This window comes from Myodes glareolus, chromosome 14 (genome assembly GCF_982192425.1).
Source record: "Myodes glareolus chromosome 14, mMyoGla1.1, whole genome shotgun sequence".
NCBI lineage: Eukaryota > Metazoa > Chordata > Mammalia > Rodentia > Cricetidae > Myodes > Myodes glareolus.
Window position 1 is genome coordinate 3007634 of NC_142039.1, and position 25860 is coordinate 3033493.

A 25860-nucleotide genomic window follows, 5' to 3' on the forward strand; every position below is an offset into this window, starting at 1 on the left:
GCCTCAGTGTTTCCCTTGCTGCACCTGGCAGGTGCAGATGTCTATTTCCTTAAAGGTAGCTCTGCCCGCAGGTCCGCCTAATATGAAGACACCCAGTGCTAACTTCTCCCTACTCATTTAGACCAAATTCTAGTTCATACAGGAGCTCCACCAAATCTTACTGTGCTCCTATGTGAGTACGTAAAAGTAAATGTATCACACATTAAAGATATTTAACATTTTCAGTGTGTACTTCTTATTTGCTTCCTTCAAACTTCTACTTGACGTTCACGTTTCTTCCTCAGTCTTTTGTTTATTACATTTCCTTCTTTCTTGTACAAAGCAGCAACACAGATTTTTTAAAAATATACTTGTGGGACTGGGGATCTCGCTCAGTGAGTAAAGTGCTTGCTGCATACGTGTAAGGACCAGCATTCAAATCTTAAGAACCTATGTAAAACTGGATTTAGTACCTCCAATCTGAAATCCCAGTGCCCCTATACTGAGAAGGAAGGTGGAGCTAGGCAAATCTATGGAAACTCCTGCTAATATACAGCACAGCAACAAACACAAAGAACCTGCCTCAAGCAAGGTGGAAGGCCACATAGGACTCACAATTGAGGCTGTTTTCTGACCCCTACACATATGCCATGATACTCATAGGCCAGCATAAACACACACTGGGGCACACATCCTACATATACAACAAACTTGAAGCATTGGGGAAAAATACTGAACAATCAAGTGATTAATGAATATTTTTATCATGCCCTGTACTAGAAATATTTAACACATTTGGCACATAATATTCCCACTCTTCACCCCCATTCACCCCGGGGACAGGGTTTCTTTGTGTAACAGCCTAGCTGTGCTGGAACTAGCTCTGTAGACCAGTTCCTGCTCACAGAGATCTGCCTGCCTCTGCCTCCCAAGTGCTAGGATTAAAGGCGTGTGCCACCGATGCCCAGGCATATATTTCCACTCTTAAAAAAAAAGTACAATGACATTTGCCTGTAGGAGAATCTGAGGCATTAGTTAGAAGATCTCTTTTAAATATTCCTGTTTGGCTTGTGCAGCCACTGTGGAAATCAGTGTGGCAGTTTCTCAGGAAACTGGGAGTCAACCTCCCTCAGGACCCAGCAATTCCACTCTTGGGAATATACCCTAGAGATTCCCTAACATAATACAAAGGCATTTGTTCTACTATGTTCATAGCAGCACTATTTGTAATAGCCAGAACCTGGAAACAGCCTAGGTGCCCCTCAATAGAAGAATGGTTAAAAAAGGTGTGGAACATATACACATTAGAGTTTTACTCAGCGGTAAAAAAACAATGACATCTTGAATTTTGCATGCAAATGGATGGAAATAGAAAACGCTTTACTGAGTGAGGTAAGCCAGACCCAAAAAGAGGAACACGGTATGTATTCACTCATAAGTGGATTCTAACCATAATTAAAGGTCTTTGAGCCTATTATTAGTGATCCTAGAGAAGCTAAATAAGAAGATGAACCTGATGAAGATTATTTAGCTATCCGCCAGGAGGTAGGAAATAGACAAGAGTCCCAGGTAACCTCGGGTGCATGGGGGGGGTGGGTGGGAGGGTTGTTGGAAGGGGAGAGGGTTAGAGAGAAGGGAGAAGGGGAGGAATGGGGAAAGCTCGGTGGACCGGGATGGGGGGGAGGGAGGAAGGATGAATATGGGATCAGGGAAGAATATATTTCAACTAAGGGAGTCATTTTAGGGTTTACAGGAGACTTGATTATATATGGGATCCCAGGTCCAAGGAGAGATCCCCAGATTGTTCTCTGGACAGAGGAGAGGGTGCCTGAACCGGCCTTGGCCCATAACCATACTGATGAATATTTTGCTTATCACCATAGATCCTTCATCTGGCGAAGGATGGCGATACAGACAGAGACCCACATTGGAGCACCGGACTGAGCACCCCAAGGTCCAAATGAGGAGCAGAAGGACGAAGAAAATGAAAAAGGAAATAAGGACTGCGAGGGATGCTATCACCCACTGATACAAGGGGATGGATCTAATGAGAGTTTACCAAAGCCAGTTGGACTGGGACTGAACGAGGACGTGATCTAACCAGATTCTCTGAATGTGGCCGGATTCTCTGAATGTGGCTGGCCCGAAGTCTTTCTGAAAAGCCATTGACTATGACACTGGGACTTGTTTCCTCTGCATATACTGGATTTTGGGGATCCAGTCTGTTTGGATACTCACCTTCCTGGACCTGGAGGGAGGGGGAAGGAACTTGAACTTCACACAGGGCAGGAAACCCTGACTGCCCTAAGGGACGAAGAGGGAGGAGGAGAGGGAGTGGGGGGAGTGGGAGGGTGTTGGGAAGAGGGGCGGAAATGGAAACTTTTATAATTTAATAAAATTACTTTCAAAAAAAAATTCCTGTTTGGACATTGGCACAGGAGACCACTTCCTAAATATAACACCAGTAGTACAGACACTGAGAAAAACAATTAATAAATGGGACCTCTCAAAACTGAGAAGCTTCTGTAAAACAAAGGACACAGTCAACAAGACAAAATGGCAGCCTACAGAATGGGAAAAGATCTTAACCAACCTCACATTGGACAGAGGGTTGACCTCCAAAATATACAAAGAACTCAAGAAATTGGTCATCAAAATAACAAATAGTCCAATTAAAAAATGGAGTACAGACCTTTGTAAGCTTCCGCACTTTTCTGTGGACACCCGAACCTCGAAACAGGCGCGCGCTTTCCTGACTCGAGCCCACGAGAACGGACGCATGTCCTAGGGGTTTGAACAGACGACACACACACAAAGAGACCGGCTCATCTGCCAAAGAGCAAGTGGCAAATGGCAGTTTTATTAAGCATAAGTCGGGTATATATACTGTGGGGCAAAAGGACACCAGCCCCCCATCAGGATCAAGGAAAGAGAAAAGTCAGGGGGCCGCACCCAAGGTCAGAGAGCAGCTGAACAGAGAAAAGAGGAAGCCAGGTGGGCGTGCTCAGGCTCAGAGAAAAGCTGACCCAGGAACCTTGCCTGCGGGCGAGAACCTTGCTTGCAGGTGGAATTACCATGACAGAAGAGTTCTCTCTGAGCTACACCCTTGGGCCGTAGGTGATATTAACATAACAGGAGAGGGCAGTTCTATGCTACACCCTCAAGCTGATGCAGTGGAACCAGGAAGCAGAACAGCCCTGCATAGCGCCTCGGGAAAAATGGGGACCTGTGTACCTACAGACCTTAACAGAGAACTCTCAACAGAAGAATCTGAAATGAATGAAAGACACTTAAGGAAATGCTCAACATCCTTAGCCGTTGGAGAAATGCAAATCAAAACAGCTCTGAGATTCCTTCTTACACCTGTAAGAATGGCCAAGATCAAAAACACTGGTGACAACTTATGCTGGAGAGGATGTGAGGCAAAGGCAGTATTCCTTCATGACTGGTGGGAGTACAAACTTGTACAGCCACTTTGGAAATCAGTATGGCAATTTTTCAGAAAATTAGGACCTCAAGACCCAACAATATTACTTTTGGGTATATACCCAAAGGATGCTCAACCATACCACAAGGTCATGTGCTCAACTATGTTCATAGCAGCATTATTTATAATAGCCAGAACCTGGAAACAACCTAAATGCCCCTTGACTGAAGAATGGATAAAGATGATGTGGTACATTTACACAATGGAATACTACACAGCAGAAAAAAATGACATCTTGAATTTTTTGGGAAAATGGATGGATCTAGATAACATTATATTGAGTGAGGTAACCCAGACCCAGAAAGTCAAATATCATATGTACTCATTCATAAGTGACTTTTAGACATAAAACAAAGAAAAACCAGCCTACAATCCCAGAGGACCTAGACAACAATAAGGATCCTAAGAGAGATGCACATGGATCTAATTTACATGGGAAGTAGAAAAAGACAAGATCTGTTGAGTAAATTGGGAGCGTTGGGACCTTGGGAGAGGGCGGAGATGAATGGAGAAAGAAAACATAGCACAATAAAAGCAATAAAAAAAATAAGAAGTAATGGGTCTATGAAAAAAAATTCCTGTTTGGAGAAATGGTATAGAAGACCTGTCAGCATGTGAATAATAAAAAGACAGAATCTTAAGGTCATTCTTCATAAAAAAAATAAATACCACTAGAGATATGTGCAAGTTTTTTTAAAATACTAATTTTCTACATTTTTCACAAAATTAAAGTGGTGTTAAAATTATGTCCAAAAATTTATCTTATATCATTTGATAAGGATAAAAACATTGCATAATATTTAGCCACGCTGATTATGTTCTTTCAAAACTAATTATCTAGACAGATTTTCCTGGGATCCATTATCTTATTTTTTGAGGTAGGATCTCTTCGGTCCAGACTGTTCTGGATCTCAACTCTCTCCTGCTTCTGCTTAGGAGCTTATTTTCAAGCAGGTCTCTGCTTAAAAGCTACCAGTTCCCAGTCATCACTTCCAAAGAAAAGCGTAAACAAACCATTGTTTTAGATTTAAATACACACAGAGGCTGCCCTGAAAAATTCCTGACCTGGCTACTTTTCCATAAATTATAAAAGTGATCCTCACTCTTTTCAATATGTCCTCTTCTAGCTGCTAGGTTTTTTCCAAGGCATCTTATGTTTGCTATGAGGCAAACAATTTGAACTGCTTTTTTCTTTCCTTTTTTTTTTAATCATAAGATTTACTTTTTTCTGCTTGAAGGAGTATGGTGGGACTCCTAAGAGGCAGGAATTAGTCTTCAGATTCTGTGGTCCACTCCCCGCCTTCACTTTCTTCGCAGCGGTCAGCCGGGTTTTCGTCACCTAAGGGAAAGCTGTAAAGTTTACTCGGGTCACTACTTGATAAACTTAACAGGTGACTTGTGAAAGGAAACTGCAGCAGGAAGAGGCAGAAGGCTCTTCCAGCAGACAGGCAGACAGGCACTGGGAGGGCGGGGCCCGGGAGGGCGGGGCGGGGCCCGGGAGGGCGGGGCCCCGCCTCTGCAGCTGACCCCGACATGCCGGACGCGGAAGGGCGGGTCCTGGGGGCGGACCCAAGCCGGACGTGGGCGGGACATACATAGGCGGGGCTCGCTCTGGTGGGACTGAAGCGGGCGTGGTCTGCTTTTGATGGGCGTGTCTATCTGGGCGCGGGCAGGAGTGGAGGGGGGCAGAATTGGGACTGCGCAAGGGCCCATGGGAGAGTTGCCCCTGTGACCCAGGAGGAGAATCCCTGGGCCTCTGGAGGAGAACAAGTGTCTGTAACCAAACGTGCACAAGTTTTAGTGACCAGGTAGGGGAGGAAGGCAGTGTCTGCGGAAGAACTACGTAAGAACCCTTCCGTCCGCCCCAAGCCCGGGCGAGAATCCGAGTTGTTCTCGTGGGTCTCCCCGCTTCCTTGGACCCGGGACCTTCTCGCCTCAGGGGCTGCGTGAAGATGGTGAAGAGTGGCCGCCTAGGCGCGCCGGTCTGCGAAGCCCACGGGCACGAGGCGGCTGGCCGTGTGCGCTTGCGCGCCGCTCAGGGCGGGACGGGGCGTCTCCCGCCGCTCGCTGGAGGCGGGGCCTGGGCCAGCGCACAGCGCCCGCGGGCTGACCTCGTTGAACGCCGGCCCGTGACGTCACCCCCGCCGTGACGCGTACGCAGTAGGAAAACTGTAAGTTTGCGAGGATCTTGCAGCTTCCTGGCTTGTGGGGCTCGTGGGGCCTGAGGGCTGCTCGCTGTCACGGTCGCGGTGTTGACCGCGGGCACCGGGAAGCCTCGAGAGACCCGGCAGCCATCGACCGTGACGCCGGGCCGGTGACCGTCCCAAGTTGGAGCTCACCCTCCTGGGACCGCGGGCTTGTGGAGGCGAGGCCATTCCTGAGCCCGGCCAGCACCGTTCCCGCTGGCCTATGACAGCTAAGAGCGGGTGATTAAGGCCTGGGAACGGGAAACTGGCGAGGCCCTCCCTAAAATTCGTTGATAAAGAGATTAGGTCCCACTCTCCATTCTCATTTTGCAGTAGGACTTTCTCGGTCAGCCTGGGATAGAGAACCCCTTCAAAGACTAGCAGCCCTGTGCCCATCTACCTTTGGGATCCTGCAACTGCCCAGGTGGCTGATGACAACTTACATGCTGTGTCACCTCCAGCAGGGCTACAATGCCTTGAGACCCTGTGAGCCTACCCAACCTATGTAGCCCAATACAACGCTTATGAAAATCTTCATTATTCCGAGGAATGTGGTAGCCCATTTGTATATATATTATATATATACCCGACCCATCTGATCATGACTTTTGAACCTGAAGGTATCTCAGCTATTTTATTGACTTATCAGAGATCAGATAACTGGTACCACTATCAGAGAGATACTGGCAATACGTTGCCCCCCATCTTTTTCAGAAAACTTTTTAGCAGCTCAGAACTAGTAGGTTATACTCAACACAAATAAGTAGAATCAGCTTGTATGCTTATATGGTGTAGTCAACTCTTGTCTTAGTGAAGAGTTAGTTACAACATTGTAATACTTCTCAAACTCTGGTATAGGAACTAGTCAGGAACTTTGAAGGGAATATACACACCCTAGGATGGATTTAAACAGTAGATTAAGCGGGCCACATTTCTGTGAATTCAGTGGAGGGTATTACATCCTTACAGAGGACCCTTTAAATCAAAGCAGGGCTTTTCAAAGACAAGTCATCTAAGTCTTAGAACTTTTTTAAAAAAATTGTCTCTAAGTGGGAGATGATAGTGTAACTTTTGTTACTTTTCCTGGTATTAGATGAGACCATGAAGAGCACAGGCAGCTTTCTAAGTATGGCATGCTATTTGCATCAGCCACCAGAAGTCAGACTTTGAGTCAGAACTAGAAATAGATGGCAAAGGTAAAGACTTGCACGCTAGCAGAGTTCAGTCCCAGTGGAGAGCTAGACAAGGAATAGGTACATGAAATTGTTTCACACAGGGAGAGTGCAGTAACAGGAAGGCGAGAGGCTGGTGAGGGGACAGTGTGGAGCCCCATCAGGAGCCCAACTGGTGGGTTGTAAATTCCTTGGGAGGTCAAGGCAGGAGGAGTACAAGTTCAAGGACTGCATAGGCTGCAGATGGAGTCCAAGCCCACCACTTGGGAGTGGTGGATGGAGATAGTATAACCGTTCGGCCTGGAAAGCTCACCATATGCAAGGCCCAGTTCTAAACACTGAACGTTTTCCAACTGCCTTTTAAGCTAAGAGAACTAGCTCTGTTTTTTATAAATGAGGAAACTGGCACATGTTAGATGCGTACTCAAGCTAAAAGCTTAAGAGACTCAAAGTCTTGCATATTTTACTAAATTTGCATTAGTTTTATTTGGCACTGTTAAAATTTTTACCATTTGAATTTAGGTCATCTGATTTGAGAGGCTGTGTTTCAAATGACTGTTCTGTCTCAGCATAGTAAGAAGTGTTGATATGTAACCTTGAAACATCTGATAGACTCTGGTAGGGTCCCGGAGCCTGTGTCAAAGTAGACACTTTATGTGTAAGTGTAATGGAAAAGCAACAAGATAGTACCATTACGGGAATGCTGTCTGTCTGTTTCCTGATTTACTCCATGGCATACTAACAGTAGAGTCACGGAGTGGTGGAGGGGCATGAAAGTGAAGAGGCAGGAGACTGTTGTTATGCTGTACCATGAGAGGGGAGATGGTGTGGAACCTTAGACTAAGAGAGGCAATTTTGGAGGTGACATTAAGAAGTGGAACTCCAATTCTGTTGACAGGACTTACTGATTGGGGGTGTGCTGAGGAAAGGGAGGAGTAATAACATTTCCGGGTTTGGGTAGAAGAACTAGGAGAATAGAGGTACTGTTTTCTGAGAAGACAGGTTTAGGAGGAAAATAAAAGTCTAGTTTTACTTTCAGGTTTTAGTTTTGTTAACTATAGTAATGGATACTAGTAACAATGATACTAATTAGCATATTGTATTTATGAACTCTATTCCAGGCAAGGTTTTACTTATTTTTACATGTATTCATTTAATCCTTAAAACAGTTATATGTGCTAGGAACTTATTGTTCTCCATTTTGCAGATGAGAAAAATAGAGACACAGGGAGCTGCCTTAAGTCATCTTGTAGGGCAAGGCCTCTGACTACTTATGTCCCTACCCATTGCCATGAGTTTGTAAGTGTTAGAAGTGGGATTCACACCCAAAGTGCTCAGACTTTGGAGTCCACATAGGTAACTACCTCATATGGACATGTTGAGTATGTATATGCAGTGACTGTGGTCAGGGATAGAAACACATAGTTTTGAAAAGACTGGCTGCTTTTGTTCTTTTCTAATCTTTGGTTGTTAACAGGAGGTAAGAGAAGGGAGCATACATGGTAGGTTTGTATGTTTGCTGGTTCTTCCTTATTTGATTGGATGTCTGCTGCTAACATCCATTCTTTTGTCTCATTTCCATAGTGTGCGGTGTGGGTTCAGGATGAAGTCTCTGTCTCTTTCACATCTCTGTCTCTAGTCTCATTCCATTGCCTGCCATTCATAGCTGGTAGTGGTGACTTTATGTGAAGGATATTGGCTAGGTTTGGGGTATTTGGGGGATGAATAAATATGGCTCTCTTTTTGGAGGAGCATAGTATGAGAAAAAAACCTGCGGGAATAGAATTAGAGTAGAGCGATGCATAAATATATGCTGATTAGTTCATTCCGGCTTCCCACCTCCTTTTGCCCCTGCCCCACATTTGAGAGATGGGGTGTGAAAAGGGCAAAGGAGCTAAAGAAGGCTTAGACAATTGCCTGATGGGTTGGAAGCTCCCGGAGAGTCCTTTTCAACAAAAGAACTACTCAAAGTCTTGCATATTTTACTAAATTTGCATTAGTTTTATTTGGCACTGATAAAATTTTTACCAAATGAAGAATTCTGCTATGTGATTATCTCTGTGGAGTGATGACTTTCCCCAGTTCTTCTAACTGTGTTGACAGGACGCCGTAGTGAAACAAGGGAACTGGCTTGAAATGTTGCTGCTTACATAACAGAGGCAATGGAGGGGCCGTGTATAAGTGTATCCTGCCAAAGTTCCACACACTAGTATTTGACTTTCCTGTTAATCAGCTCCTTAAGATTGATATACATGCAAATTGATATATTTGGTCTCATTGTTTTGGGCCTGTGTTATAGACAGTCCTATGTGGGGAGGAACTTATAGTGGAGGAGGTCTGAGTAAGCCCCTTCTCCTAAAAGTTCAGCACTGTAGGCTGGCCACCAACCCTTTCACCTATGAACCTTTAGTAGACCATAATGCTTGCTATTTTTTTTTATTCATTTCTCTCTCTTTTCTTTCTTGTTTCAATTAATGCTTTAGCAATGCATTTTTTAAAGAAATTACTTATTTTATGCATATGAGTGTTTTATCTGTTATGTATATGCACACAGTATCCAAGGAAGCTGGAAGAGGGCATCGAATACCCCTGGAACTGGAGCTGCAGCTGGTTGTATCATGTAGATGCTGGAAACCAAACCTAGTTCCTCTGCAAGAGCAGCAGCCAGTACTTTTAACAGCTTAGCTATATCTTCAGCCCCAAATTTCTTTCATGTTTTATACACACTGAATTAGCTACCTCAGTTATATTTGTTAATTTTTCAAAGACTTTTTCTGTGTGAGTTTTCATATGTGATTTTTGGCAGCATCTATAAGATGTGGAGGGCATATATTATCTTCATAATTTGACAGTAAGAAAATGCTACAGGTCAAATTATTTGTCCTATGTGTTAGAACAGTTTAGTGACAAAAAGCAAAGTGAACTTGGAGTTAAGTCTTAATACCTAGGACTGCTTTAAAGTTATTTATTGCTATTAGCCAGTTCACCTTCCTAAGAGTACTGTGAAATGAAGCTGTTATTCCTGTCTTATAAAGAAGAAACTGATTTAAAATATTAAGTCATCTAGCAAGGTCCCTCAACTCTAATGTGTTTCTTTGGCTGTTTCCACTGAGTTAAACTGCCTATCCAGATATTTCCAGGATATGAACTTGACTACATTGTTATGTTCGCTAAATCTCCACTTTGACTACACGGTCTCTTGGCACATAGACTTACATTGATGTTGTCACTCTAGTCAGTGTTTGCGATCCTCCCAGATTTGATTTGAGTGGGGGTTTCCTGAGTTTTGTTAAACTATATGGTAATAAGATGTGCTATTTAGACTTTTATTTTTGAGAAACTTAAGTCCAACAGCAGTCTACAAATACAACTCTGATCTGTATTTGCCTTTAGCTAAGTGAGGAAGTCTGTGTGGGAGCAGTCATTTTGCTAGTCTGACTGATTCATGTTTGAGAGGGGACTCCCATTTGTGCCTCCTTTGAATCTGAGTCTCTAGTGTTCTTGGTAGGGTGGATTCAAATTCAAAAATGAGATAAAAAGATTTATCTTCTTTCATGTCAATTTGAGGGTGTTTCTCTTAGTTTTTTTCTATGCTGATCTAATCCACAGACATACTTGACTTGACCACAGACACAATGATGGTATGGAAGCTATTGCCCTTTCTTTCTGAAATAGACATACCTACTCTAATGAGTATTTCACATTTGTGAGGTCATAGGAGCTGGCGATAGTTACTTATATCCTAAAGTGTAAACAAGAGTTGATTAGTTTGCCCAAATAAATACAATATAAGACTTTTGATTTTTACAGTTTAACACTTTAGGGTGGGGGTTGAGATAGGGTTTCTCTTTATAACAGCTCTGGCTGACCTGGATCTCGCTTTGTAGGCCAGGCTGACCTCGAACTCACAGAAATCCTCCTACCTCTGCCTCCCAAGTGCAGGGATTAAAGAGTTACATTTTATAAAAACAAAGCTGGACTTTCATTTTCATTAGATGAAAAAAGATACCTACTTAAAAAATATTTAAGTAGTTATTTTGTTTGAAGATTATTTGATAGTAGTTGATTATTGGTATACGTTTTAGTGGTCAGATGTTTTAATATTTGTATAATACATCCATTGACTGGAGTTAGGACCATTGATTATGAGATTCTAAATCTTAAGGGTGTGGAGAGTTGTGGGCGCAGATTACTATAGTTATACTTAAAAGGCCTTCAAGAGTTCTGCCTTTTATGAAATTCGATTATTATAACAAATATTTTTTCTTACTCCTAAGAAGAAAATATTAATATTCAAATAGCCATAACATTTGCTGAACTATGACATGAAGAGATCACTACATAAATAGAGCTAAAGCTAAGCTGGAATTGCTTGTTATTTAAGCAAGGGAGAGCACAGCCCTCCTGGCGTTTTAAGGAAGCATGGCATTTTAAAATTGGCTTATTTTCAAAGGTGACATAATTGAAGGCTTACTTTAAACTTGGAATTTGGAGATTGACTGACTTTGAGGAGGTTTCCAAAGCAAGGCAGTAACTGACTGACTGAAATTCTCAATTGAGTACGTAGAATAGAAATGTTGAATATACTTTAACAGTTGATTGATTGTGGCAGATTGAAAACCAGTTTTGTGATTTCCTGTTCCCAGCCAGAGAACAGTCTTCCTTCCTTGAAGAATGTGTATTCTTTATTGACATTTATGTTAACATATTATTGGTAGTGATTGTGCTAATCCAATTTATTTGTGATTTCATTTTTCTCTTGAAACTTAAAAAAAATGTGTGTAATAAATATGTTTTCTCTTTGCCAGTCTCAGGATTATTTTATATTTGAGAATTAGGCTGCTTTGTGGAATATTTAAAGGTGATGTTTTATTTTGAGAAATGTTTAGTTATTTAAAAATACTGGGAAGGCTGCATTTCTTTCTTTTTGTCTACTTCCTTTCTTGAGGTAGTGTATTGTATCTTGTACCCACAAAAATCAGTCTTCGTAGATGCTCAGTTGCATACAGCTCTAAACAGCTTATTGGTTTTGCTGTTGTTAGAGATGCAATTAGAATGGACTGCTTTCAGAAAGTTAGCTAGCCATCATTTACCAGTGGCTTAGAAGTTTCATGATTTTATTGCATGATTTTTTGCATGGCATGGTCCTTTTAATGTCTGTGAATCTTTTTACCATAATTATTATGTTATAACACTGTTTACATTATTCAGTTATTTAATATTTAGCATGTTTCTTCAGAATGAAATGAAAACCTATCTCTGACTATTGGTGTGCTACTATAAAACTTTTTTTTTTCCTGAATTGATCTCTCATAGTAGTATTAGTTAGAGCTTTTTTTCCTGTGTTGATGTTAAACTTTCAAGACATTCATTTAGAAATTAGAGAAGAAAAAAATAAGGTTTTGATGTAGCTTCTTTGTGCATGTACATATGTTTGTATCTGGGTGCATATGCACAGGCCAGAGGACAACCTCGGATATTGTTCCTTAGGTACTATCCACCTTGGTTTTATTCCCTCCCCTCCCCTCTTTCTTTCTTCTTTCTCTCCCTGCATCCTTCTTTCCTATGGAACAGGACAGCTTGCATTTGATTGTCTCCTTCCACAATATGAATTCTAAGGGATTGAATCAAAGCTTAGTGGCAAGTGTTTTTGCTCGAGGAATCATCTTGCTGACTTCCACCGTGTTCTTTTTCAGAAAAGGTTTCTAATGACTAGTTGTCTTGGAGCTGGCTGATTCTCTTAGGCTGGCAGGCCAAACAGTCGTAAGGATCCACCTATTTCTCTCTCTTCAGCTCTGGGAATTAGGCAAGCCCCACCATTTCTGGCTTTTTTGACAGGTGTGGTGGGGGTTCTAGTCAATCTAATTTAGATCCTCGTATTTGTGCATCAACAACCTTAGGGATGCATGATCATTGGAAGGTTAGGAGAGAGAAAGAAGACAGAGAGGGGTAAGTGGATAAGTGATGTCAGACCTCTAAAAGGCAGACGGCTTGAGGTCCACTGGTTGAAGGGCAGTGACCCGTGCTACCAGGATGGAGGTGAGCATTCTTATTTAGTTGTTATTTGGGGAAGGAGGAAACCAAGGGAGTCTAGCCTAATAACCTTTCTATAGAAGTGATATAATCTGCTAAGTAAGTGAAGGCTGGGTAGGAAGCTTGAAAAAAAGTGGTGGAAGTCTGGAATTGATTCTGTGGGAAGTAAGAGAAGAAGCTGATTTAAGAAAGAATCAAAGAACAGCAGTGAGAACTTACTCAGGTGGGGAGCTGTACATTTGCACTCCTTCTGCTTGGGGATTTCTATATCATTGATTTCCAGATTGGATATTACAGTTGTTGGAGATCCTCAGGTAGATGCTCAGGTGTGTATTAGAGGTACAAGAGAATTTAAGGCCAGAGAGTGGGCAAAGCTGGATGATCAGTTTCTAGGTTATGTTGGACAAGGCATGAAACTGGGAACATGGCTAATGCATGAGGGGAAAATAGAGGAGAAAAGAGTGAGAGCTTAAATTCATTTGTTCTTTGATTCATCCATTAAATATTTATTAAGCATTTATATCCCAGATACTGCTTTAGATATTGTTGCTGCCTACGTAAATCAAAGCAGGGATGGAAGCAGTCTTGGTCATGATAGACATTAGTTCTGTGGTAAATTGTGTGTGTGTGTGTGTGTGTGTGTGTGTGTGTGTATAACAGACATACATTTTTTCCAGTTTGTATACACATGTATGAATGCATGCATGTGTAACACCTGTGTCTACATTACCCTCTTGGTACAGTTAGTGTGCCACTGTACCGCACTGTGAACTGGGCAAGGGCCTGGAGATTGAAAGAACACAAGAGACCTGGGTCATTCGAAAGGAGATCAGCCTAATGCCATTTATTCAAACTTAGGGAAAATCCTTATAAACCTAGCTGCTTCACAAGGAACTCCCCCCAGGCAGGTGGAAATTGCCACACCCAAGATGGAGTAAACAAAGCCCTATAGCTAATCACCAGGCGGGGCAGAAGGAGCACAGGAACAAACAGGATGTTTTAGCTGGCTGACCAGAAACTGTCCTCAAGATGAAACCCTGGATCAGGGGTAGACCCAGGGGCCCTACATGCATGCACATATATAATTTCAAATGGTAAATGATATAAAGAAAAATGAAGAAGGGAAGGGATAAAGTGATACAGATGCTGATTTAAAATAATGTAATTAGAAAAAGGCTCTTGGAAGAAATGACTTCTGAACAGACACTGGACAGTATCCAGGGGCATAACAGTATGTGGACATCTGCATGGACATCCCAAGGTCAGGAGACAGTACTGAGTCCTGGGAAGCCTTGAAGCAGTCCTGGCATTGGGGAGTGTGTGCAAAGAGGAAAGTGGTAATCAATTAGACGCGCTGAAAGGATTTAGGATTTTACTGTGCATTGGGGCACTCATTGGAAGGTTTGGATCAGAAATGTGACAAGATTTGTCCTACTTTTCTGAAGGCTAATGCTTGCTGCTTTTTGGACAAGTGATTGGCAGTGGGGATTAAGGAACGGAGTGAGCTAGAAAAACAAGAGGTGGTGGCCTTCCAAGGAAGCGAGCAGACTTCTTACTCTTGGAGTTGAGTGCTTCTGGGTAAAGCCTGAGCTGCCACTACTCCTTTAAGCAGACACTTCCACTCCACAATGGTCATTCTTCTTTGTGTGTAGAGGCCTGACCCAGACCATTGGCTTATACCGCACCCTTTCCTGTTTTTTTTCTCTGCCCCTTCCCAGCTTCATTATTCATTCTCCCATTTCTTCCTTCACCTTGTCTTTTAGATCTGGTATATATGGTCTTCTTGGCTACAACTTCCTCCAGATCTGTATTATGATTTTTTTATTGTTTTCAATTTTCAGGAAATTTTCTCTGTAGCTCAGTGCTGGAGTTGCCCTCTGAACCATGAAGCAGCTCAGAGGTTTGCTCCCAAAGACCACTGTGCCCAAATTCACATTGAACTGAGACTATCTTTCTTGCAGCTGGACATCCCTGGGGTCACCTCAAGCCACACTCTCCCAGCCTAGTTTAACAACACCTTTTTAATCCTTAGGCATGAAGCTTGCCAAAACTGGCAGTGTACCCTCCAGTTTTATGTAGCTGTACAGAGGGTATTCAGAGCACAAGGTGGCGTACCTTTCCAGCAGAACTTTGTCTCACTACCCTTTTCTTACTAAATTTGTACAATACAAATTAATACAGTTCTAAATACAGAAAAGGGTTCCATCTGTCCTCACTGTATTTTTTGTTTGTTTGTTTTTTGTTTTTTGAGACAGGGTTTCTCTGTAGTTTTGGAGCCTGTCCTGGAACTAGCTCTTGTAGACCAGGCTGGCCTCGAACTCACAGAGATCCACCTGCCTCTGCCTCCCGAGTGCTGGGATTAAAGGCGTGTGCCAACACCATCCTGCTTCTTCAGTGTATTCTTTATTGATCCTGATTAAGTATTTTGCTTATTTTACAGTGAAAGAAACCAAGTATAGTTTTGAAAATAGTATTAGTATGAAATACTTTTTTAACTTCCCAGAGTTGGTATTTTCTGGTTTTGTTTTTATATTTAATGGAGCTATTATAACATTTATTTAGCATTAAGTAAAGTGTGGCCATGATTTATATTCTGAATCAGTAGGCTTCAGACTAAAAAGAAAAATTTAAATATTTCCTTTTATGTGTACTGGTGTCTAGGTCAGAGGATAGCGTTCTGGAGTCGGGTCTCCCCTCCTACCTGTCTGGAGTCGGGTCTCCCCTCCTACCTGTCTGGAGTCGGGTCTCCCCTCTTACCTGTCTGGAGTCGGGTCTCCCCTCCTACCTGTCTTGAGGCAGGGTCTCACCTCCTACCTGTCTTGAGGCAGGGTCTCCCCTCCTACCTGTCTTGAGGCAGGGTCTCCTTTCTGGTTTTTGCTGCTATGCTGGCTGCATACTGCAGGCTAGTTGACCCCCCTGGCTGCCAGGAGAGTCTCCTGTCCACTTCTCACCCTGAAGTAGGAGTGCTGGGATGACAGGTTTGGTCTCTAGCAGTCTGTACTCAAGTTGCTTTTTGCATTGGAGTAGCAAGCGGTTTCCTAACAATTCTGTTCCTATGTAGCTACTTGTGATAAATAAAACCACATAGCCACATAAAACTTGTAATTAAAAAGTCATAGTGATGCTATTACTAGTTGCTGTCACTGGATCCCATCCAAATTTCTTTACCAATGAATAGCTTGTTGGATGAACAGAATGTTATATTTATACAATGGAATATCATTTAACATTGAAAATGATTGCAGTCCTTCTATATGGCTTTTAACATGGATGAATATCAATACCAGGATAAAACTGTTGACAGCTGGAAATGTGGTTATTAAGTTGAAAAGGAAAAAAAAAATCATACCTAGAGGTACACATCTAAGGATTGGCTTTAGTTTAAATTGGATCAGTTTAGTATTAGAAAATATACTTTTTTTTTGACTAGTCTCTTAAGTGACTATAAACCAGCAATGGGAAAGGGATTCAAAAATCTTCACCTCAAAAATATTTTCTAGAGGTAAATTCAAGAGTGGAGAAATCATTAGAAAATTACCTCCTTCCTTAGTCAGACTAGATTTAAAATGCACTAAAATATTTTTTCTCATCAAAATCCCTTCATATAAACAAACATATTAAGCATTTTCAAAGTGACAAACAGTGTTACAAGCTTTGGGTTAAATGAATCCCTCACGTGCAGTGGTCAAGAGAGCACCTGCGCTCAGTGTGGAACCCTGGAGAGCATTCCTGAGGAGGCCTTGGCTGAGAAGAGCCCAGTGGAGGTCACCCACAACAGCAGGAAGGGAGCAATTCTGACAGGGATGTCTTAGGGAACACCCTCCAGGGAGAAGTTTAGTGTGCCTGACCCACTGAGCAGGAAGACAGAGATGGGATGCCCTTGGAGAAATAAACAAGATCTATAACTAGGTACTGTCCCCTGGGACTTGGTGCTAGAGGTGAGGGAGAGGGATTGTATTTTCCAAAGGAAACTATATTTTCCTGTTGTGGTGTGTGTAGCTCAGTGTCACAAGATGCTAATGGACTGGCTCATGTTAGGTGACTCAGGGTTAATATTTCTTTATAGGATGCATGCTTCAGACCTTAAAAGCTGTCTTACAAGTTTTATCAGCTTTGACTGTGCTGAACCTGCTTGCATAAGCACACTTTCTAGGATTTTTGTTACTTGTGTTAAACATGCTTTTTCTGGTGCTTCTGTGGCCATGGTATTGATTTTTCTGATTTGATATGAATAAGGGATGTTATTTCACAGATGTCATTGAAATTTATTTTTCTTGAGCAAATTTAGAAAACACAGAAGTGCTTTAATAGATTATAAGGCTTTCAAAATGTTATTCAGAGTTAAAGATCCCATCAGTAAACATGACATGTTGTGTGTCATGAGTCTGAAAAATGAAACCAACAAGGAAATTGTTAAAAGTAGTGAAATATTGGTATGGCTTCACTGTTAGAGTCAGTGGTGTGTGGAAAGTAAACAACAAAAGTCTAAAATATGATCTTTTACAAAGAGTAGCTGAGTTCATTATCTGCTGTAGCAGCAGATACTGTCAGTATCAGAACGTCTTGATTTGGGGGCTGAGATATAGCTGACTCGGTAAAGAGCTTCTCTAGCATGATCCCCATCATGATATAAATGGGGCATGGTGGTATGGTTTATAATCCTATCATTCAGAACTGGGAGGCAAGAGAACTAGAAGCCCAAGATTATCCTCAGCTACAAAGAAACTTTGAGGCCAGCCTGGTCTAAATGAAACCCTGTCTCAATGATGTTTTTCCTTTTGGAATAAGAATGTTTACATATGTGATTTATTTTATTGAAGCCCACTGTTAAGAAGCTTTGGACTTTTAAAGTATTAGGGTTTTTAAAGACTTTGGGGACTTTTAACACTGTACTATATTTTCCATTATGAGATAAACAGGAAACCTTGGAGACCAGGAATGTAAGGTTGTGATTTAAAAGTGATGTGTTTGTGTGTCAAGTTGGCAATTGGTAGATTGTGATGATTAATTTTAAATGTCAACTTTCCACAACCTATGAGGAATTATTTAGATCAGATTTGCCTATAGGAATGTATGCGTGTATGTATGTGTGCATGTCTTGATTGTTAATGTACTCAGCTTACCCTAGGCATTCCCTAGACTGGATTCTGAGCTGTATAACTGTATAACTGGATTCTGAACTGAGCATAAATAGCAAGCAAGAATGTGTTTATTCTCTCTTTGCTCTTGAGTGTGTGTAGGAGGATGCTGCCCGGCTAGCTTAGACCCAAAATAATCACACAGAAACTGTTAATTAAAACACTGCTTGACCCATTAGCTCTAACTTCTTATTGGCTAACTCTTACGTCTTTATTTAACCCATTTCTAGTAATCTGTGCATCACCACAAGGTCATGGCCTATGCGAGCAAAGTTTTAGCACTTCTGTCTCAAGCGGCTCCATGGTGTCTTCTCTCTCACTCCACCCTTCTTTTCCCATACTAGTTGCTTATTCATTAATCAATTAGAGCAACACATGGACAGAAGGACCTCCCACACCAAGTGTGGGTGTGATGTGATTGGTTAGTTGATTTCCTGTCTTAATTTTCCTTAAATAATGGACCATAAACTGGAATTGTAAGTTGGATAAACCCTTCCTTCCCCTAAGTGACCTTTATCAGGGTATTTGTCCCAGCAACAGAAATGAAATTAGAGCAAGTATATTTGGTTATCTACCTGTAATATCTGTTTAACTGTGGTTGAACTGGTTCCCTTTTCTACAACCTTGGATTAGTGGCTTTTTGTCCTTAGACCCCACTGACCTACAGTTTTAGCTACAGGTATTTTATCTTTGTATCAAAGCCCTCAAAAGTATAGGAAAAGAAGGTGTCTCTTTCTTGTCTTCTCTGAAGTAGAGAAGGAACCTTCCAGTTCCTCCTGGAAGGCCTGCCCTGACTGGCCAGACTTCTGTCTTATTTCCCTTTTTGAGTGGCAAGGAGTATAAAGTTCTGTGTTTGTCTTAAACTAGTAAAAATTCATGGCTCCTTACCTGTCCCAGGGTGATCAGAATTTGGAAGTCTATTGTTCTGATACCTTCAAGGACAAATTTTCCCCATGAGTGGTTAATTTCTTTTGACCTCTTGAGAACCCTCTTCTCTTTGTCTATTTTTTTTCTTTCTTTTTAAAACGAAATAAAGTTTAATTGTGTGTGTGTGTGTGTGGGGATGTGCATGTGTGTGTTGGTACTTAGAGATGTCAGAACCTCCTGAAGCTGGAGATAGAGACAGTTGTGAGCTGCCTGATAATGGATGCTGGGACCGAACATATAACTAGCAGTATATGCTTTTTACAGCAGAGCTGTCTCTTCAACTTCTCTTTTTCATTTATTTCTCATAAATCTTCTTGTCAGTCATAATCTTTGATCACCAATCACAATAATTATGATCCTTTGGCAGTTTTGTGTTGTTGTTGTTGATTTTCCTTTTTGCAGCTTCTATTTCATTTGCATGTTATTTCCTTCCTCTGCTTAGGCCTAATTTACTCTTTCTAGAGTCTTCATGAGTAGAAGGTTTTGTTATTGACTTGGTACTTCTTTTTTATTTTAATTTTAGTTTTAATTTTTTGTTTGTTTCTTGAGACAGGGCTTCTTTGTGTGGTCCTGGGTGATCTGGAACTCACTTTGTAATTAGGCTGTCCTCGATCTCACAGAGGTCTGCCTGACTGCCTTCCAAGTGCTGGAATTAAACACATGTACCACCACCACCCAGGTGGAAGCTTCTTTTTCAAAAATGGGTTTTTATTATAGTTATAATTATCTTTTATGCACTGCTTTTGCTGGTAATGTCTCATAAGTGTCTGTTTTGCACATTCAAGGTATTTTTTGATTTTCTTTGTGACTTCTTTTTAACCCATTGGTTATTCAGAAATCTCTTCATTTATTTTTTTCTTTATTTGTAAAATATTTTCATATTTATTCCTGTAAAGTCTTTCTTATAATATTTTTCATTTGCAATCTATTGGATTCATACCCTTGCTTAATTTTAATCTATGTTAGCAAGGGTTGTTTTAGACCCAGCACAGAATCTGATGTAGGAAGTGTTTTATGTGCATTAAGGGTTTATATTTGTTTTTTTTTTAGGGTTCATATCTTTTTTTTAAAAAAATTTATCATTTTCTTTTGAAATTAATATCTTTAAATGTGACATTTTGATTCATGTGATATTTTAATTGACATTATCTTGATTTTAATGGCTTTTTGAAGTCTATATATCTATATACTTACTTATATATGTATATCATTCTGTGTACTTAATCATTTATAGGCTGCATACATACCATGTAAGTGCTATAAATAACTATTCTACGGTGTTTTCTTGTTTGGGGAATAATGATGAAGAAAAACAGTCTGTACATGTTTATCATAGCTACAGCTTTGAAGATACAGAATGAACAGACACAGAGGGCTTACTGATTTACTGTATACCTTGAAGATTCTTTGTTTTATTTGTTCTAAATTCAAGCAAAATAGAATTTCCTTTCTCTTTATGTAGCTCCATTTTGCCTCCTATTTTGTGCTATTATTATATATATATATATTAATCACTATATATGAGAAACTCAACATAATTATTATTTGTAGTTTATATAATCTACCTTTGAAGGAACTGAGAGAGAAAAGGAGAGTGTGTAAATACTGGTAGTTGTATTAGTTTTTGGTACTCCGTCCTAGTCATCCCTGTGGATGTGAGCTGGCCGTAGAACATTGTCCACACTTACAGCAAGTACACAACATTGAAGGCTGGTAGCTCACCAACACAACTGCAGACATATTTTCCTGAATTACTCTTTGTCATGTAAGAGACGTGTTATTTGAGAATCATTTCTAATCATGCACATAGTTACTTTTCATGGCACTTAATTTTTTGTGACTTTGAATTTCTGTTTGGTGGTGTAACTGCTTAGCGTTCCATCAGTGTATTTGTGCTTTGTCCCTGAGGCCTGCTGCTCCAGTTTGCCTCCCTTTCTAGGAAGAACCTTGCTTGCACCATTGTGTAAGAACTAGGGCAAAGGTGCTGCCTCGCTTCTCCCACAGTGACTTTGCTTTCTCTGCTTTTTCAGTGCTGTTGAGAGCAAACACATTCTTGACTTTGTCCCTCTTGCTGTGGAATAAAGATGGGTCAGAAATGCTAAGCCATGGGTTCTTTATCTGCTGCACCTAGTGCAGCTTTCCCACTAGAGAAAGGCTCTCTGGTCTTCTCAACCTTGCCTGTCCAGAGTCTGCAGTGAAGGACTGAGGAGAGAGAGAGCCAGCAGTCTGCCTTCCCAGGGTACAGCTTCATGCAGTCACAATGCTGAGGAGTCACAGTGCTGAGGACTGAGCCTGCCTGGAGTTTCTGGAGTTGTTCAGTAGGTTATCCGTAGAAGTATAGGAGAAGAGAAGAGGGAGCAGGTTGTGGTTCAGATCTTGCTGAGACTTTGTGGATTTTCTTGAATGTTTATTCATTTGTTGTATGTCCTTAGAAAAATGTTCAGAGACTTTGAATGATTGCTTTGAATACATTTTCCCAGTTAAATAGTTTATTGTAGAATTCTGTGGCACTCTCTTCTCATTGCAGAATCCAGACTCCTTGGTAAATTTGTCTTATTCCTATTAGTTCACAGATTCCTACTGTTAGGTTACTGTCCTTACTGTCCTGTCTCTTTAGTGTCCATGCAGTTTGAAGAACCTGACAGGTTTGACTTTGACACCTGACCCATTCTGAGCTTTAGGTTTTTTTCTTTTTCTTTTTCTTTTTTTTGTATTTGTGGTGTTGACCGTCATGTTTCCTTGACCTTTGGAGGTCAAATTGGTAGCTGTCCAGAAGGGGACTCAGGCCGAAGCTCTTCCTATTAGCAACACTGTGTAGAGGTTAGCAGAGTATAGCAGATCTGAGTTACTTGGTGGACTTGTTACATCACAGATTACAGAGTCCCATGCCCACATTTTGATATATTAAGTTTGAGGTGTGTGTGTGTGGCGGGGGGAGCTGAGAATTTCTGACAAGTAACTAAATGGCATGCCAGGCTTCTGGTCTGGCATATTGTGGTCTTAGCTGACATTTGTGCTTGCCCTATACACTCATTCATTTGAGTCTTTAATTATTTCACTTTGTCATTTAGCAGTTGGGATATTTTATAGACACTTGCCCTTGTCTGCTGTTTGGTACCCAGTGATATAGTTCACAGAGGTAGGATGGATACATTCTTGACCTTTCTCTCCTTTTGTTGTACTGATGTTAGGATAATGAACTGGATCCCTAGTATGTGAGCTGGGAGAACTAGCAAAGAGATAAACAGACAGATGGGATGGGAGTATGAGGAGTGAGTAGCTCACGTGATTGTAAGAGGAGCTGGCTGGCCAGAAACCGAGGCAGGTGTATGTGTTAACAGTCTTGAGAAAGATTCTTCAGGAAATACAAGTCTTTTCTAATAAGGCCTCTACCTGGGTAGATAGATATTATGGAGGGTGATCTGTATAATTCAGTTAACTAATAGTAAATATTAGTCATGTTCACAGGAGACCCTTCCTGCAGCATCTGAGCATCAAATCCCAGATAAATTGATATGTAAGGTTAACTATTGTATCCAGTTTAATAACTTAATTTATTGTTCAAATCTAGATAATATAGAAAACAAAAACAATAAGTTATAGCATTACAAATTATAAATAAATAGAATTATATATTATAAAATTTTAGTACTTCACTAAAAATTATTTTTCAGTCAAAAATATTGATAAACCTGCCTAACAATCCTATCTCCATTTTGAATGCCAATTCTAACTGTATATTAAGTTATTTGGCTTTTTGGCCTGATTAATTTTGGTGTGTGTGAAAAATTTTCTTTTATAATAAAATTTTAAGATGACCTTATCTTAAAAGCAAGTTTATTCTATAAGTACTAATATATTTGTTCATTAACGCCAAATAAAAACTATTTCGTTAAATTTTCTAACAGACAAAAAAATATAAGTGCATTTATCATAAAAGCTGGCATGTGTCATTCAGTTTCTGTTTCTCAGTGTGCAGCTCAGGCTGGCTTCAAAGTTATCACCTTCTTCCCTCAGTCTCACAAGTGCTGGGGTGTGGTGTCTGTCTCCATGCCCAGACCATTAGTTTCTTAACCTTAGATGTGAATATTTATATATTAAAATAATGCATCTAAAATTTGGTTGCATTATTTTTTATTATTCCATAAAACACTAGTGTTTCCAAATTGTATTTTACGGTTACTAAATTTGATGCCACTCCCGCTAGTGTTTATTTTGCTATTACCATGAAAATGAAGACAGTTGATTTTATTATTTATAGATTTTACTTTGTGAACCTTTCTATTACTAAAATTTATTCATAACTTTGAAATCCTTTTGAAAGCATAAAGTTTGGATTTTGAATTGCTTGCTCTATATACTTCCAGTGGAACACGTACCTTCTTCCTTAGGCTTGTACTGTAAACTACTGATGGTTTACTCAGTGTTATGTTTCTGTGTTTTCGGCATGTTAGTGATTTTGCTATTTCAAGAGACTATCAGGTATAGAGCTAAAGTGTTGTATAGTGTTTCTAAATGGAAAAAGCCTGGGATGTGCTTTCTCTGTTAGCAGAGAAAGCACATGTGCTAGGTAAGCTTCATTCAGATTTATGTTACAGCTTTGTTGATTTTATTAAATAAGGCATATAGAAATAAAAATACAAAAAAAAACAGTGGTAAGTTTGATCAGCTATTGTAAAGGTGCCAAAGCTTCCCAGGAACATAACCCTGTAACTTCTAAATCAGTACTTCTCAACCTTCCTAATGCTGCAACCCTTTAGTACAGTTCCTCATGTTATGGTGACTCCCCTCCCCCCATCATAAAATTATCTTATTGTTACCTCATAACTGTGATTTTGTTGCTGTTATAAATTAGTGTAAATATCTGATATGCAGGATATCTGATATTTGACCTCCAGATTGGTCATGATCCACAGATTGAGAACCACTACTCTCAAATCAATAGTGAATCACTAATTCAGGGTTCGTGGTAGCTTTTTAAAGCTTGACTCCTTGTGACTAGTAAAAACTGGTTGTTGTTTTATCTTTGTTGTTGGAATTGTTTTTAGCTGAATGTTAGTAAACAAGCACCTGAAATGAAGTATTTCATGTTTTCAGGGTGAACTTCTGGAAGCTTTACTTTGATTTTATGAACTAAACAACCAAACCATTATTGTTATTAACTGATTTTTTCCGTTCGACATATCTGATACTGATGGAAAGCACTCATCATTGAACTTTGAATTTCAGTTTATGGAGCCAGCAAAGTAGCATCACTATACTTTGTGTAAATAAGATGATTTAAATAAGAGCAGAGTAGATTTTTTTTTAGAACTTATTGATCTGGATGAAGTTATGCTTTGTTTAGTATTGTGTAAAGCTCCTCCTGCTTTTGTTACTTTCAAGTCTTTTTCAAGCTAGTCCTAAAGCAGTGCAGCAGTGCGGGGTCTCCGTCTTCTGCAAGAGCACTGAGTGCTGTCTGAGAGTGAGGCGTCAGTTGTGATCCAGAAATGTGGACTATTGCTAATATGTTTTAGATGTAATTGCATGTTGGGAACTGAGTCTCCTACATGGCTCTATGAAGCCATGGCAGACTCTGAAAGTATATAAATAAGTCTTGACTAATTTAATGCAAGTATATTAAAAAACCTCATAAGTGCAGTACTAGGTAGGACACTACAACAGTGGGAATAAGTTAGGACCATCTCAGGCAAACTAACACATCCAAATACTATTAGGCATGTTTATTTTCAGAAGCTTTTGGAGCCTGACTGTGAGTTTTTGAACACATCTAATCCCAGCAGTGAGGCACTAAGGCAGGAGAACTGAGAGTTTAGCAGAGCCCTGTCTGAGTATAGTCAAATAGTCCCAACACCAAGCCTTTGGTTACTGTTTCCCACTTGGAAGTCTCTGCCCTTGGTGTGAATTGCTTGTGACTGTTAGTAACCTTCACAGTGTTAGACATATGGGAAAGAATGTGAGGCATCCTCCTTTGCCAGTTTTATTCATTGTGACATTCCTTTTCTTCTGGAACATTTTTTGTTCATCTTGAAATATTCAATAAATGTTATATTCTATTCATTTCAAAGTAAAAATTGCATTAGTAATAAGCAATTATTTTCTTTTAAATTAGCCCTTTTGTTTTCTTGCTATAAATATCACACAGTAATTAAAAGTGAAAGTGGAAAATGAAAGTAGTTTTATGTGTACTTGATAAAAGTATATTATCCGAATGAGTATAATTTAACTTTATATTATATTACAGAGTTAATTTAAAATTTACTATATATCTTACGAGGATCAAAGCCTCAGAAAAATAGGTTAGTGAGAGCTTTTTTTTGTAGAGATATTCTTGGTACATTAAGTGATTTGGTATTCACTTCCTAAATATAACCCCAGCAGCACAGACACTGAGACAATCAATCAATAAATGGGACCTATTTAAACTGAAAAGCTTCTGTAAAGCAAAGGACATGGTCAACAAGACAAAACAATAGCCTACAGAATGGGAAAAGATCTTTACTAACCCCACATCAGACAGAGGTCTGGTATCCAAAATATACAAAGAACTCAAGAAATTCGTCATCAAAAGAACAAATAATCCAATAAAAAAAATGGAGTACAGACCTAAACAGAGAACTGTCAATAGAGGAATCTAAAATGACTGAAAGACACTTAAGGAAATGTTTTACATCTTTAGTCCTCAGAGAAATGCAAAACAAAACAACTCCGAGATTCCATCTGACACCTGTAAGAATGGCCAAGATCAAAAACACTGATGACAACTTATGCTGGAGTGGTTGGGGGGAAAAGGGAACACTTCTGCGTTGCTGGTGGGAATGCAAGCTGGTACAACCCCTTTGGATGTCAGTGTGGCAATTTCTCAGAAAATTAGGAAACAGCCTTCCTCAAGACCCAGTAATACCACTTTTGGGTATATATCCAAAGGATGCTCAATC

At 40.3% G+C, this 25860-nt stretch overlaps 1 protein-coding gene across 15 annotated transcripts in view; it reads left to right on the forward strand.

Moving 5' to 3' along the window:
* Nucleotides 1–5131: 5131 nt before the first annotated feature.
* Znf438 (zinc finger protein 438) overlaps nucleotides 5132–25860 on the forward strand; it is a 138486-nt gene continuing 117757 nt past the window's right edge. For 12 of the 15 annotated variants that reach the window (XM_085698934.2, XM_085698938.2, XM_085698935.2 and 9 more), the window contains exon 1: nucleotides 5132–5637. The gene's annotated coding sequence lies outside the window, so the exon portion shown is untranslated. Of the gene's footprint in view, nucleotides 5638–5699; nucleotides 5893–25860 lie in introns of those variants that run through there. The other 3 variants (XM_048460836.3, XM_085698939.2, XM_048460841.3) reach the window with 1 other exon arrangement.